This window comes from Micromys minutus, assembly GCF_963924665.1.
Source record: "Micromys minutus genome assembly, chromosome: 28".
In the NCBI taxonomy this organism is placed as follows: domain Eukaryota; kingdom Metazoa; phylum Chordata; class Mammalia; order Rodentia; family Muridae; genus Micromys; species Micromys minutus.
The window spans coordinates 17382478-17396546 of NC_137963.1; the positions used below are offsets into that span (position 1 = coordinate 17382478).

General features: G+C 42.9%; 1 protein-coding gene across 1 annotated transcript in view; it reads left to right on the top strand.

The window, feature by feature from the left end:
- The first annotated feature begins 9804 nt into the window (after positions 1-9804).
- The window catches only part of PTBP3 (polypyrimidine tract binding protein 3), an 80102-nt gene continuing 75837 nt past the window's right edge, over positions 9805-14069 (top strand). Inside the window, exon 1 of the mRNA XM_080940281.1 lies at positions 9805-9926. The gene's annotated coding sequence lies outside the window, so the exon portion shown is untranslated. The remainder of the gene's footprint in view (positions 9927-14069) is intronic.

Here is a 14069-nt window from a genome sequence, read left to right on the forward strand (position 1 = left end):
GCTTCCTCCTTCCTCCTTGATAATGGTAAAATAGGGAACAGTTTCTTTACATCTGGCTTTCAGACTGTACCAGATGTTTGAAAGTAGTTTTAAAAATCAAGCCCTATAGCTTCTTCCTACTAGATCTCTTAATGGCCTGTGGTTTGCTACACAAAGGTTAAGTGCTGGAAATACTGTGTTTCTACTCTCCGGCAGATTACATTCCTCCTATGCGGTCCTCCTGCTGCCCTCCACGAAATTAAATTTTTGATTAAGGTCTTGTCCTCCCTATGTTTTGGAAGACACACAATAAGGAGATGTAAACCCTCAGTGCAAATGACCTACTGCATGGTGGGAGTGAGACAGGGAGGTTCAATTTCCCAGTGACATAAATAATACATTCTCGGGGAGAAACTTTCCAGCCAGGGTTCTGTTTTCTTTGTGTGTGTGTGTGTGTGTGTGTGTGTGTGTGTGTGTGTGTGTGTTCTCTTTTAGAATGACCTTTTGCTTATTTGCCTACTCAAGGTTGAACATTTGCCGGGTGTCCTGTGGAATCAGCAGCAGTTAAACATTTTTAGAGCCATACTGGGAAGGGAGAACAGCTCTAGCCAGTTGTCTGACATTCCAGGAACTTTTCCACTGACCTTAGACTATAGCCTGTTTTTTGCGTAAGGCTATTCTTTCAACAAAGGGCAAGTCTGGAAAAGGAAAATAGGTACACGCTAACCAACCCACTTGGCTCTTTGTTAAAGACTTCTGTCAAAGGATTCGGCAAACAAGTTTGAATTAGTGACCAGACTGAAGGCTTTGTTCTAATTGCAAAGTAAAATTTGTTTTTCCTGTTGGGTGTGGTGGCCTAAGCCTCTAATCCCAGTGTTTAGGAGGTAGAGGCAGGCAGATCTCTAAGAGTTAGAAGACAGCCTGGTTTACCAAAGCCAGTTAGGGCTACAGAGTGAGTACCTCCCCCCAAAAAGATTTATATTTCCTTCTTGTCACATAGTCTTAGATAGCCAAAAAGAGGCTATCTTTTCCCACATAGAACAGGAATAATAGTAATACTATATGGACACCTATAATATTTATCAACATAGTACTTCATCAGATGAAAGGTATGGTGAGTTAGTGCAGAAGCTGTCTTATTTTTGCACACACACACATACACAGACACACACACATACATGTGCACACACACACACACACACACACACTGAAGGAAAGTGATTTTCTGCTGCTTTAGAGTAGTTTTTTAGGACGAGGCACCAGTTGCTTAGTCACTCACATGTGGATCAGTTAGGAAAAGCTTATGTTGAGGGCTGGTGAAAGGCTGGCTGGGAAGAGTCAATACTTAATGAGAATGAAAGTCATGTGTGCTGCAGAGCTGAGAGTCATGTCCCTAGACAAGGAGTGAGAGTAGCCAGAAATGTCAACAGTAATGATACTAGCACGCTGATAGAGCCCACACACAGACGAGGAAGAATATTTGGCACTGTGTTCCCAAATCAGGGACAACAGTAGGGTTCGACAAAAATCAAGTCAGCACCATACTTAGCAAGTGAGATATTCCTGAAGGTTCAGTAGCATTTTGAAACTTGACAGAGTAAAGACTGGAGATAAAGTATGCGGTCTATAAATTAGGAACACCTCTGGGGTCCGTTCCCAGAACAGAGGTGGACTTGAAGAAGAGACAATGCGCCATCTGGTTTTATTTCCCAGGATTCAGGTTCCTGATCCAAGGGTGAGCGAGTGCTCTCAATGCTGACCTGTAAGTGTGACTAAAGTAGATTAAGGAGTTTAAGTTTACTGATCATAGCGTAAACATCCTACAACAGACACTGTGACAGTTCAATTGATAAAGAACCAAACACAAGGACTCGAATTTGATCCCCAAATTGTTTGTTTTTGCTTTTTGTTTTCTTAAAGAATGAAAGCTGTGTGTGATGGTGCATGTTTGTAATTCCAGAGCTAGGGGAACAGAGACAGGTGGATCCCTGGGGCTCACTGGGTAGCCAGTCTACCTTTATTGGTAAGTGCAGACAGTGCCTGGGGCTGTCTTCTGGCCTACACACGTGCCCACTCATGCATATACACCTGCACCTATATACATGTACACACACGTACACATACACACGCATACACACTACATGACTGGCTAGATCTTTGGAAATTCTCAAGTTAAAAACTTAGAGGCAGTGAGAATATTTAGTACCCAGATCTTGTTTTTTGACAAATGACTGATCCTCACATGGGGCACAAGATGACTCTGGAACATCTTGTAATACCATGAAAGTCAAGAAGTGTTCAATCAGAAGTAGTCGGGTAAAGTAGTTTATGCCTGTGGTCCTAGGCCTCAGGAGCTGAAACAAGGAGTCCTTGTATCCAGGAGTTTGAAACCAACATGGGAAATGTTTAGAGACTAAACAAAATTATAAAACACTCCCACTGATGTTATGTAGTGCAGATGTCAGCTTAAATAGCTCCCACTGGCCAATGGCTAGAGCAATTTGGATAAGATAAAATGACATTGGTTTAAAATCAGAGTATAAAATAAATGTCTGTGAGTCTGTAATGAAAAAAGTTAAATGATTATATGTACAAATTCATCTCATTTAGGTGAATGCTGTTCCTTCAAGGAAGTTGAGGATGATGCCCCATTCCTTAAGCATGAGCTGCCCATGATGCTGTCCTTTCAGAGAATACAATCTGGATAAAGAATGAAGGAAGGAAGGAAGGAAGGAAGGAAGGAAGGAAGGAAGGAAAGAAAGAAGGAAAGAAAGAAAGAAAGAAAGAAAGAAAGAGACCACTCTACAGTAATGACAACCATAAACTCATATCTTGATTGAGTGTTCAAAGTCAATCTCAGCCATAAAGAATCATGGTGCTAATATGTATTATTTTTATCTTTGTAGTCTTCCTTTCTAATCCTATAATTGTAGGACAGAAACAGCAAATTCCAGTTGAAGGAATCTGAAAAGTATTGTTTAAAGATGTGGGAGTTTGAAAAATGGATCCTCAGGGGACCTATTAACTTAATGTAATTTGCTATCTTCGATGGGATTATAGGACAGATAAACATTATTAGGTAAAATCTAAGAAACTCTTAGTAAAGACTTCAGTAACAACATATCAGAGTTATGTAACTTCATTAAAAATACAATCAATGTAAGCTACAGTAGCAGAAATGGTGTAGGATCTGCATAATTGATATCTTTGAAATTTATCTAAAATTTAAAATTGCTCAAAAATTGTTTATTTAAAAATCTTGCCAGCTGTGATGGGACATGTTAATAATTGTCACATTTGAGAATTGGAGGCAGGGAGATGAGGAATTCCAGGACACTGAATGGTTCAGGGACATCCAGGCAGAAGAGGTGTATATGGAAAGATACAGGGGTGGAGTAAGAGCTCCCATGCCCTCTCTGGGCACACTCTCTTCCCAACACCAACATGAACCCAGAAACATGGAAATTCATCAGATTTCTCTGTGCAGAAATTTTGTCACAGTGGCTGGAGAGATGGCTAGGTGGATAAGAGAACTGGTTGCTCTTTCCAGAGGACCAAGCTTCAATTCCCAGCACCCACATACTGGCTCACAACTATCTGTAATTCCAGTTCCAGGAGATCCAATGCCTTCTGGCCTATGTGGGCACCAGGCATGCCAGCAGTGAGTGCATGGATGTCCATGTAGGCAAAACACACTCGCACACACACACACACACACACACACACGCACACACACATCCTTCCCTCCTTCTTCTCCTTCCTCTTCTTTTTTTTTTTGGAACAGGGTTTCTCTCTGTAACAAAATCTTGGATGTCCTGGGATTCTTTGTAGACCAAGCTAGCCAGAGATCACCTGCTTCATGAATACTGGAACTAAAGGTGTATACCAATACATCAGTTAGGGGTACTAGTTTCAAGGACAGGGTATCAGTGTTTAAGGGGAATGATTTTTTACAATTAATTAATTATATATAAGTACACTGTAGCTGTCTTCAGACACACCAGAAGAGGGCATCAGATTTCACTGCAGATGGTTGTGAGCCACCATGTGGTTGCTGGGATTTTGAACTCAGGACCCCTGGAAGAGCAGTCAGTGCTCTAACCACTGAGCCATCTCTCCAGCCCTGGAACGATTCTTAAAACGTTAGTTTTTAATCACTCAGAACAGTCCTCTGGTCTAAACCCTAAAGATTTTCCTCTGACTAAAAATAGGACAATTACATTAAAAAATCGGCAACACAGGGAGTCTGGTGGTATAGAATGACAAAAAGACAGGGGACAAAGCCTCCTCTCTCTTTGAAAAAAATGCTTCATGCTGAGACCAGAAATGCCAAAGCATGTCCGGGGAGGGCTGGACACTGACTACAGCGAAAGGAGAGTCCTCTGCTCCAGGTGCTGTGCACGTGCAGGTGATTCCTCTGGGTTGGTCACAAGACAAGGAAAACAGATATTATCACAGGAGTTTCAGGGGAGGAATTTCTTAAGGAAACCAGAAGCAAAGCACAAAGAAACACAATAATAGATTATTTAGAACTGTCTTTCAGAGTAATCTGCAGTGAACACACAAGAAATACTTTGTAGGTACTGAAAGGATAAAAAATATAGCCTAACCCCTCCAAGGACCCCAGGCTAAAGGAGCCTAACCCCCGCACCTAAGAACCGCTAAATAACTCAAATTCCAAACCCTGCTCTCTGCCAGTAAGCAGATATAAGGTCACACTCCTTGCTGTTCTGGAGCCTGCTTTCTGTATAAAACTGGGTGAAAGGGCGTAGGACAGGCCTTGGATACTCGAGCTGGGCCTAGTAAGTTAACAGGAGATAAGCTGATTTAACTGCTTATCTGGCTTCTGCAAACTGCTTGCACCAAAGGACCCCCCCCAGTGACTTCTCCAGACTGCCATTGTCACCCCCACCCAGGAGACTGCGCAAATACAGACCTCCGATACTATAGGGAACATGATTGGTCCATGGAGCACGGGCTTAGATAGTTTAACATGATTGGTTCCCGGAGCATGGGCTTAGATGGTTTACAATGATTGGCCTAGAAAGCATAGGCTTAGATAATTTAAAATGATTGGTTTGTGATTCGCGGGCTTTGCTATGATTGGTTTGGGATTCGCGGGCCTTGTAAAAGCTATAGAAGCTGTCCTGATCCTGCACTCCTGGTCTGCAGTCCTCTACCCCTGCGCGGTGTGCGACTGTGGGCCCCAGCACGCTTGGAATAAAAATCCTCTTGCAGTTTGCATCAAGACCGCTTCTCGTGAGTGATTTGGGGTGTTGCCTTTCCTAGGATGGAGTGTGGGGGTCCTTGCTTTGAGAATCTAACAGTATGTCCACCATGGTGGGAAGAAGTTTGAAGAAGGGTTAATGTAACACAAGGGCAGGGCCTATCTGGTTTTGTATGTGCCAGAGAGTACAAGCTCACTCGAGAACCACAGTGAGGTCGCCTGAAAAGGAAGAATGCACTTGCTTTAGCTTTTTAAGTTGGTACTGTATCAGTACTGAACCAATAATCCAAAGGAACAATTAGACAACACTGAGCTCTTAAAACTGTTATTTTGAGATAATTGTAGTGCACGGAAATATAAAAGATAGTGGGACAAGGCCCCATGCATCCCTCACAGTTTCCTCCAACGGTACCATCTAACTAGAGCATATCACCCAAACCAGGAAACTGACACTGGTGCGTCCACATGTTTGTTACTTTTATAGGAGTCAGCACCTGAAGTTTATACAGTATTATCAAGAGAAGATCTGGATAAATACCCCCTCCCTGCGAATCAAGATTCAGAACTGTTTTCACCACAAAAAGTACCCCTTGCACAGTACCTTTTAGTCATAGGGATCTACTCCATGTCCTGTTCCTAATCCCTTCCAAATGCCAATCTGGTTTTTCTCTATGTAATTTCATCATCTTTGAAAATGCTACAGAAATAGAGTCACACAGTATATAAGGTTTTGAAGCTGGTCTTCTTTATGTAGTCTGATTTCACAAGTTTCTATTTTAAGGAATAGATGTTAATAGTTATAATTTTGAAATTGTCATGATATAAGCATTCCAGTAATGCTGTTCTGAGATTCACCTAATGGCTAGTATTATTTTTGAACTACAATGGCATCTTTTTTGATTGCTCTATGTCTTAAGAAGTCTTACCAGTAAACATGAATGTGGGTTAAATGTTAACTAACCACTGCATAGTAGAATAGCTTAAGGCAGGTGTTCAAAGGTTACTTTTGTGTAAACACAATAATGAAGGGGTGTGCCTCTTATCAGATAAACAAGTTTCAGGGGGGATTTCTTAAGCAAACCAGAACAAAAACTTGGGGGAGAAATAAGCTACATTATTTTGAACTATCTTTTCAAAGTATACAGTAATCTACAGAGATTGTTCTCTTTGGCATGAAGAAGACAGACTATTATAAAGTGCTTATACCAAAGTCAGGTGTGTAAAATCATTCTAAAAATCCAGAACCTTTGGCTGAAATTACAAAAGACCAAGTTCCGTCTATGCTATATAGATTATGGGAATACCTAAAATTCAGAACATAGGCTTTAAGAAGCAAACTCCATTTTACCCTCTGGCAGTTGTTGTTTTTGATGTATGTATGTGTGTACACTTGCAGAGACCAGACATTAGCATCAGGTGTTTCAACAATAGCGATCCACTTTAATATACTTAATTTATTCATTTATTTACTTTTTGGTTTTCAGGTCAGGATTTCTCTGTGTAGTCCTGGCTATCCTGGATACTACTCACTCTGTAGACCAGGATGGCCCTGGGACTGGGAGATCTGCTTGACTGTCTCCTGAGTGCTGGAATTACAGTGTCACCATGCGTGGCTGATAGGTTTATTTACTTGATGGATGCTTTATCTGCATATATGTCCGAGCACCATGTGTGTGCCTGGTGCCCTCAGAGGTCAGACGAGGGCATCGGATGCCCTAGAACTGGAATTAGTAATGGTTATGAACCACTGTGTGGGCCTGGGTGCCGTCCTCCAGAGCAGCAAGTGCTCTTAACCACTGAGCCATCTCTCCACCTTCCTTCACTTTGTTTTTGAGCCCAGGTCTCTAATGAGCCTGGAGCTCCAGGATCTGGCTTGATGAGACCACCGTGAATCTCTGCCTGAGTCATCTCCCAGGCCTGTCTACGGATCTGAATCAGAGTGACACTCAGGCTCATACCAGACATTTGAATTTAGGACAAAGGGGCATGGAAACCTTTTTTTTTTTTTTTTCCCCACCTTGTTTTCTGTTTGTAAACTGTTTTCAATGATTTTGACCTCTGTTATGAAGCCAGGCTTGTTTAGGAAATAAGTGCTTTTGTTACTTTTATTTGGATATAGTCTTTTCATCTTAGACATTTCAGAGTGACTGGGAATAGATGAGTCTTGGGTAGACTTCATTATTAAAGAGTGACAACAGGGGCTGGAGAGATAGCCTAGTGGTTAGCAGCACTTACTGCTTTGTAGCGGACCCTATTTTGGTTCTTGGCACATAAGTCAGGTAGCCTGTAACTTTAGCTGTAGGGAATCTAATGTTTTTCTTCTTTTGGCCTCTCCACAGGTACTGCATTCACATGTTCACATACAAACACATTTAATATGCTTAATTAAAAAAAAAATTGCTAGGTGTGGTGGTGCACACTTTTAATTCCAGCACTTGGGATCTTTGTGAGTTCAAGGTCAGCCAGAGTCACAAAGTGGACAGTTAGGGCTGTTACCCAGAGAAACCCTGTCCCAAAAAAACAAAAACAAAAAACCTAGTAACAACTCTTATTTACTTAAAAGCCCAGAGCTAAGAGACATGCTGTTTTCAGTCATTTTTTTAAAACCTTGTATTGGCGTATTGTTTTTAGAATTAACTTCATGGTATTAATCAAACTTGTTGTGCTTATACCCTTTGCTCTGGAATTCTATTTATAATGTCCTCTTCCTCAGGTGTAATCATACGTGCTCATAGCTATGTGATGTTTTGTGTGGCGTTGTTAATTATTTTGAATATCTACAAATAAATTAAGCATCCACTATTTTGGAAAAAAAATAAAGCACATTAAATTATGAAGTACTAGGAGTATTAAAATGAAGTCAATTAAAATTCTGTAATTAAAAGTAGTTACAGTCGGGACCATATGTCCAAGTTAGAGGCCAGCCTGGTCTACAGAGTGTTTCAGGACAGCCAGGGCTACACAGAGATCTCAACCCTGTCTTGAAAAACCAACCAACCGAAACCAAACACAAAACAAAAAAGGGAAACTTACAACAAAATATACCTCTAATACAGCAACAGAAACACTTCATCAGCAGTTTCTCTCTCCCTCCCCTTTCTTCCTCCTCTCCCTCTCTTCTCTAGAGTGAGTTCTGGGATTAAAGTCATATGCTATTACCACTTTGGTTGGCTGCTTTTCTCTGACATTTTATTTATTATTATATCTTTCTGTGACCCAGGATGCCCTGGAACATACCATGTAGATCAAGGTGGTCTTAAACTCAGGTAGGAATTACATATAGGTACAGTTATGTGCCTCTACACCAAGTTGCTATTTTAAAATCCCACATAGCAATGTAGGGTAAAAATGTTTCCAAACATAACTTAATGTTTAGATTTAACATACAAAACGTTTTTGACATCTTGAAAAGGGGAACTGAAATTTCTTTTAAAATGACCTTCCTGAATTACAAACTGATTGTAATTTTGTTTTTAAAAAAATTAAGTGTCTACTTATTTTAAAGTAGGTAATCAGGAAAGATAGATTTAGTTGTGGGCAGGCTCCCTCTTTCATTTCAGACTTTGAAGACATGGTTCAAATCTCAACCATCTCTGAATTAAAAAAGCACTCAGTTCAGAAGTAGTTGTGATATAAAAGAGGGGAGAAAGCTATTCACATTATATATTGTAAGCTGTCCTATGTTTTACGTATAACTTGTTTTAGCTCATACCAGAGGAAAGGGCTTTGGTACAAACAAAACATTTTCTGGCTGTGAAATTTCAGAGATCTCCCGTGTATATGTTTTTCACCTGGAAAGATATTAATCCTTCCCTATAACGCTTTCCCCCTGCCCCGCCCCGCGGAGGGATGAATAAATATAAACTTTAAAATTACGGACATCACGGTGGCCATTAAATAGCTATGCAACGAAAGTTTCTTTCCGTGCTGCGCTGTTCGGTAGAAACGCACTCGGATGAAAGCCGTGTAAAAATGGAGATGGACTTCAGTCCAGGGTTGTCTCATCTACTTAATCTCTTTCCCAACCACACCTATCCGGCCGGCGCAGGTCTCAGAGGTTGGCCACGGCCTGGCGGACAGACTGCCGTCGCTGCTCTCAGGTCCGGCAAGACCACTGCCCTGCCCCGTGGCCGTCGCGCGGGTCCCCTGCCGTGCTGCCAGGAGTGTCCCCCGCCAGCAGCAGCTCAGCTCCGCTTCAAAAGTCCCCTGGGGTCCCGGAGTCTTTCTAGCCAGCCACCGTTCAGGGCCCTGAGCCTGAGTCCGGGAAGCCGGAAGGCCCGCGGGCTCGCAGGAGGGCGAGTCGCGAAGCGGGAAGCACAAGGCGCGCGTTCCCGCGAGCGCAGGCGCGACGCTGGGGGCGGGGAGCGCGCACGCGCGCCGAGGCCCGGGCCCGGGAGCGTGGGGTGGGCGGGGTGAAGAGGCGAAGGCGGGAAGAGGGCGCCCTGGAGTCCGGCCGAGCCCGGGGAGGGCGTCGACGCCGAGGGGGCGGGGCCAGGCGAGGCGGGAACGCGCTCGCGGGCTGGGAGGGCGGGGGCGCGGCGCTGGCGAGAGCGTGCCCGGTCCCCGCCCCTGTTTCCCACTCTTCCTTCCACCTCTGACCGGCCGGAGCTGCGGAGCGGCTCCGCTCGCAGGTTCCCCGGGAGCCGCCGCCCGCTTCCTCCGCCCGCGGCGAGCCCGTCAATCCCCGCGCAGTGCGCTCCTCCATCTGGGCCATGGATGGGTAAGTGCCGGGTGGCCGCTCGGGGGCTGCGCTGGCCTCGTTTCCTCTCGGCGACGCGTCCCGCCGAGGCCGGGGAGCCGGGCGCGACGCCGGCTAGCGGAGGAGCGGCCGGGGGCTAAGCCCGACGGCAGGGACCTGGGGAGCGCGGGGCTCGGTCCGCCGCGGTCTCCGCTTCCTGCGCGCGGCGCCCCCGTCACGTCCGCCCCTCGCAGCCTCGGAGCGCGTTCGGAAAGCGGAGAGGAGCCAGGGCCGGGGTGCCTGGCCGGACTCCCCACACTTCCTCTCAGAAAATGGTGCGCGGCGCTGGCGGGGGCGGAGGCTGAGGCGGCCGCGGCGCTCGGGGAGTTGCTGTTTACCGGTGGGGTGGGGCGCGCGGCGGAGCTTTCCCCGGCGGCGGGGCCCGGGCGAGCGGCGACAGCCGTCTGGGCGGCGACCGGGGCTCGAACCGCGGTCCTCCCGCGGGTCCTGACTCGGGGGGTGAGATGCGTTCGCCACTTCTAAATACCGAGCGTCTGCACTTTATCGCCAGGGATGCTTCCTCTTCGTTCCCCACCCCCAAGAAACTTCGTGAATTCGCCTCGGGCGATGTCTGATATTGTGTAAGTGCAGATTTCCGGGCGCTTTCAACTGCAGGGTTTAAATGGGGTCTGTGACTAAAAGGAAAAAAAAAAAAGAGGATTTACAGTCACCTTTTCCGAGCTGGTTAATTTTTCTGGGAACTCTGGAACGAGGGATAGGACCTGATGTATTTTAATAAAAGCGTGAATTGAAGGATCTTAGTAAATTGGGAGGGTCATATAATCAAGATTTTTAAAAAGCTCCAATTCAAGTAGAGAGTCCACCTTTTATTTATTTAAACCTTTACCGTTTGAGTTATTTCTTAACCCCTCTCCCCCGCCGACTTCTGTTAACAAGACTTCTATAAACTGCGGAACGGTGAAGCATATAACTTGTTTGAAAAGTAAAATCCATTTAGCAGGTCGCCGCGAAGTTGATCAGAGCATGCTACGTGTTTTTACTGAGGACACTAGAATCTTACAACAATTTTTGCCCTCGTTAGGTTTCGTTTAATCTTAATTTCACAATATTGTGATATATGGATTATCTCATTTGAATGCAGATTGCACACTGCTGCAGATATCAAAGTTCGGTTTTGGATTTGATTTATGGTTGTGACGTTCTTTAAAGTATTTTTATGTAGTGGGAACTTGTTTGCGAACGCTTCCCCTTGAGCATTGGCTTCTCTACCTGACGCTGATTCATTTTACGGGTGAAATCATTTTCAGTGATTTATGTCATAAATGTCATTATATCAGTTCAGGAAGGGCTGTGAGGTGTTCGTCTTGAGAAGGTTCAATTTAGAGTCTCGGGAAACCAGCTTTTTGTGTCGTGAGATTTAGTTAAAGGGCTTGACTTGCTTCTTCCCTGTGAAGTGCAAGCTCCACCCCCACAGCGCTCTGGTTGGGGGCGGGGGAGGGAGAGTAGGAATGGTCAGCCTTATTTAGCATCTATGTCTTTATCTGATCCAAAACATTAATTGCATAGACTTTTAGTCATCATTTGCTACTTACTACATCTTGTTAAAAATTGCCTTTTTAGTTGGCTTACAACATAATTGGTTTTATTACATTTCAACACAACACACCATCTCATTTTGCTCCTATTTACCCCTCTTAGCTTCCTTAAGTTAACTTTTGTTGATAGGTTTTGAGCACTGTCTTGCCTGTGGTGTTAAAGCTAAGACAGAGACGCAGATAGAGCCCTCAAACAGGGCGATCTTGTTCTGCCCATCAGGACCAATAAAGATCCGATCACACACTTTAAAGTATAGCCTATCAGTTTCTGTCAGGTTTACATTGCAGAGAGATGGATACAAGGCTCAGAACTCCACAAGGAAAAAAAGGAATGGTTATTGTTTAAAACAACGAAGTTTGCACCACTTGATGCAAAGACAGGTTTGCATACCTTTAGAAATTAGGACTTTATGGATTAGTAACAATACAGAACTTATTTGTAGATTTTTTTTCTTTTTAGGAAATATGGAGATAAACTGACAACTGAAGATGTGGAAGAGATCAATTTTTGTATAGAATAACTGTATAGGGGTTTTTACACATCTTATAGAGAGTGTGGCTTTTAATACAGTGAACTATGCCCTAGGCAAGCTTATTAAATTTCATTTTCCCACAGCTTGCAAAAAGCCCATTTCCTTTATTCTGGGTAGTTCGAAAAACAAAAAACCACTAGCCAACATATTTTTAGTTCCTCCTCAAATCCCAGCTCTCTGCCTGCTTGTCGTCCCCCCCCACCCCGTGTGTGTGTGTGTGTGTGTGTGTGTGTGTGTGTGTGTGTGTGTGTGTGTGTGTTCTCGTGTTCTTTCGTTCATGTTCATTTCTACCTAGGAGGAGTACTTTTATATTCAGAACAGTATTGATGGATAACATTTTTAAAAATAGCAAATCTTAAAGTTTGGCTTGTAAAAATTGGTGTTTGTATCCTAGCTCTGGGAGACAATCTTGTGTATATTTTTGGGGGTGATGAGATGCAGATTTACAACATGCTTTTGGTGTCTGGAAAGTCCAAGCCCAGGTTTTGTTCTTTGAGGCTTTAGGGTGTGATCACTCCTATCAGTAACTTGAAAGAATGAACTTTGGTGATTTAGTTTTGGTTTGGATTTGTCAAAGTGAGATAAATGCATGCTTATTGTATTGAAGCAGAGCTGTTCTTTCCTACACACTAGAGAATAATTTGTGTCTTGCATTGACCTTGAGGCTTTGCTTTTGATCTCTGCTGCTGCTACACTGTCCATTGTTTTTTCTTTAACATTTCACAGTTCATTTTTTCATTATTTGTTATTATAATGCCTTTTCTTTTTCTTTTATCTTATCTGTCTTTTAAAACTGGCTCTCTAACTTTGTTTTCCATTTTCTCTTTTTACTTTTTCCATACAGTGTTGTTACAGATCTTATAGCAGTCGGTTTAAAGGTAGGAATCTTTTACTATCCTTTCATAGTTTTTATATTTTAGTTTTGACATTTCCTCCCCAGTGGTGAAATTATTTCACCTGTTCACAAAATTGTCTTTTGTTCTGTGTGATAATAGTCTTTTACTTTTAACCCCAAAATAAGTAGGCTTGTGGTTAATTTTGGATTTTATGTACCTTTTGGGAGGAACTATAGTATTACACATAGAAAATTAAAACCACCCAAAGTAGTACTTTGTTTTTTTTTGGGGGGGGGGCTTTGTTTTTGTAGTTAAAAATAATCACAGGCTCTGATTTTTTAAAAATCTTTTGTGGCTGCACTTATGAGTAACAAAATAACAATAGCTGATGTTTTTTTATACTGCCAACTGTGTGCCGTGTGCTTTACATGTATGCTCACTAATCATTATAACATTCTTTCAAGATGGATAATTACTATTCTTATTTCAGAGATGAAAAATCAGGTTGAGAAAGTTTGTGCAAAGTGTTCAAATGCTTGCCTTCCTGTTCTGTTTTCAACGACGCCTCACCCTTTTTTGTCGCTGTTACACCTTGTTTCTAGCAATGAATGTTTCTTTATCTAAAGCATGAATATCTAGAGAACTCAATATGTCTCAATATGTGTAGTAATGATTTTTCCAAGATTCAAGTCCATAGTTACACCAGAGTCTTCTCATTGAACTAAAACATACAAATCAAGGAAACAGTGCTCCTCAATATGAGGGTTTTAAAAATATAGTTTGTCTTGGGGCTGGAGAGATAGCTCAGCAGTACTTACTGCTCTGGCAGATGACCTGGGTTCTGTTCCCAGCATGTATATAAGATGACTCGCAACTACCTGTACCTTCACTTGCAAGGGGGTCAGATGCATTTTTCTGACCCATACTCAGGCATGTACACATACATGAAATTTAAAGACAAATAATAAAAGATAGCTGTCATAAAGTTTTCTTTGATATCTTGGGAATTTAGTTCAATAGGCCACACTGTAGATTAGGAGAAAGTAGAACAAAAGCTTTATTTACCTTTGTATCTATTTTAAATAAGCTAGGTTTATTTATATAGTGTGATCACTTTCTAGTCTGTCAGAGTAAGCACACATCCCACCAGTGCTCCCTAGCTCTATGTTTTGTTAGTCATGTCTGGTTTTGTTTCTTTAC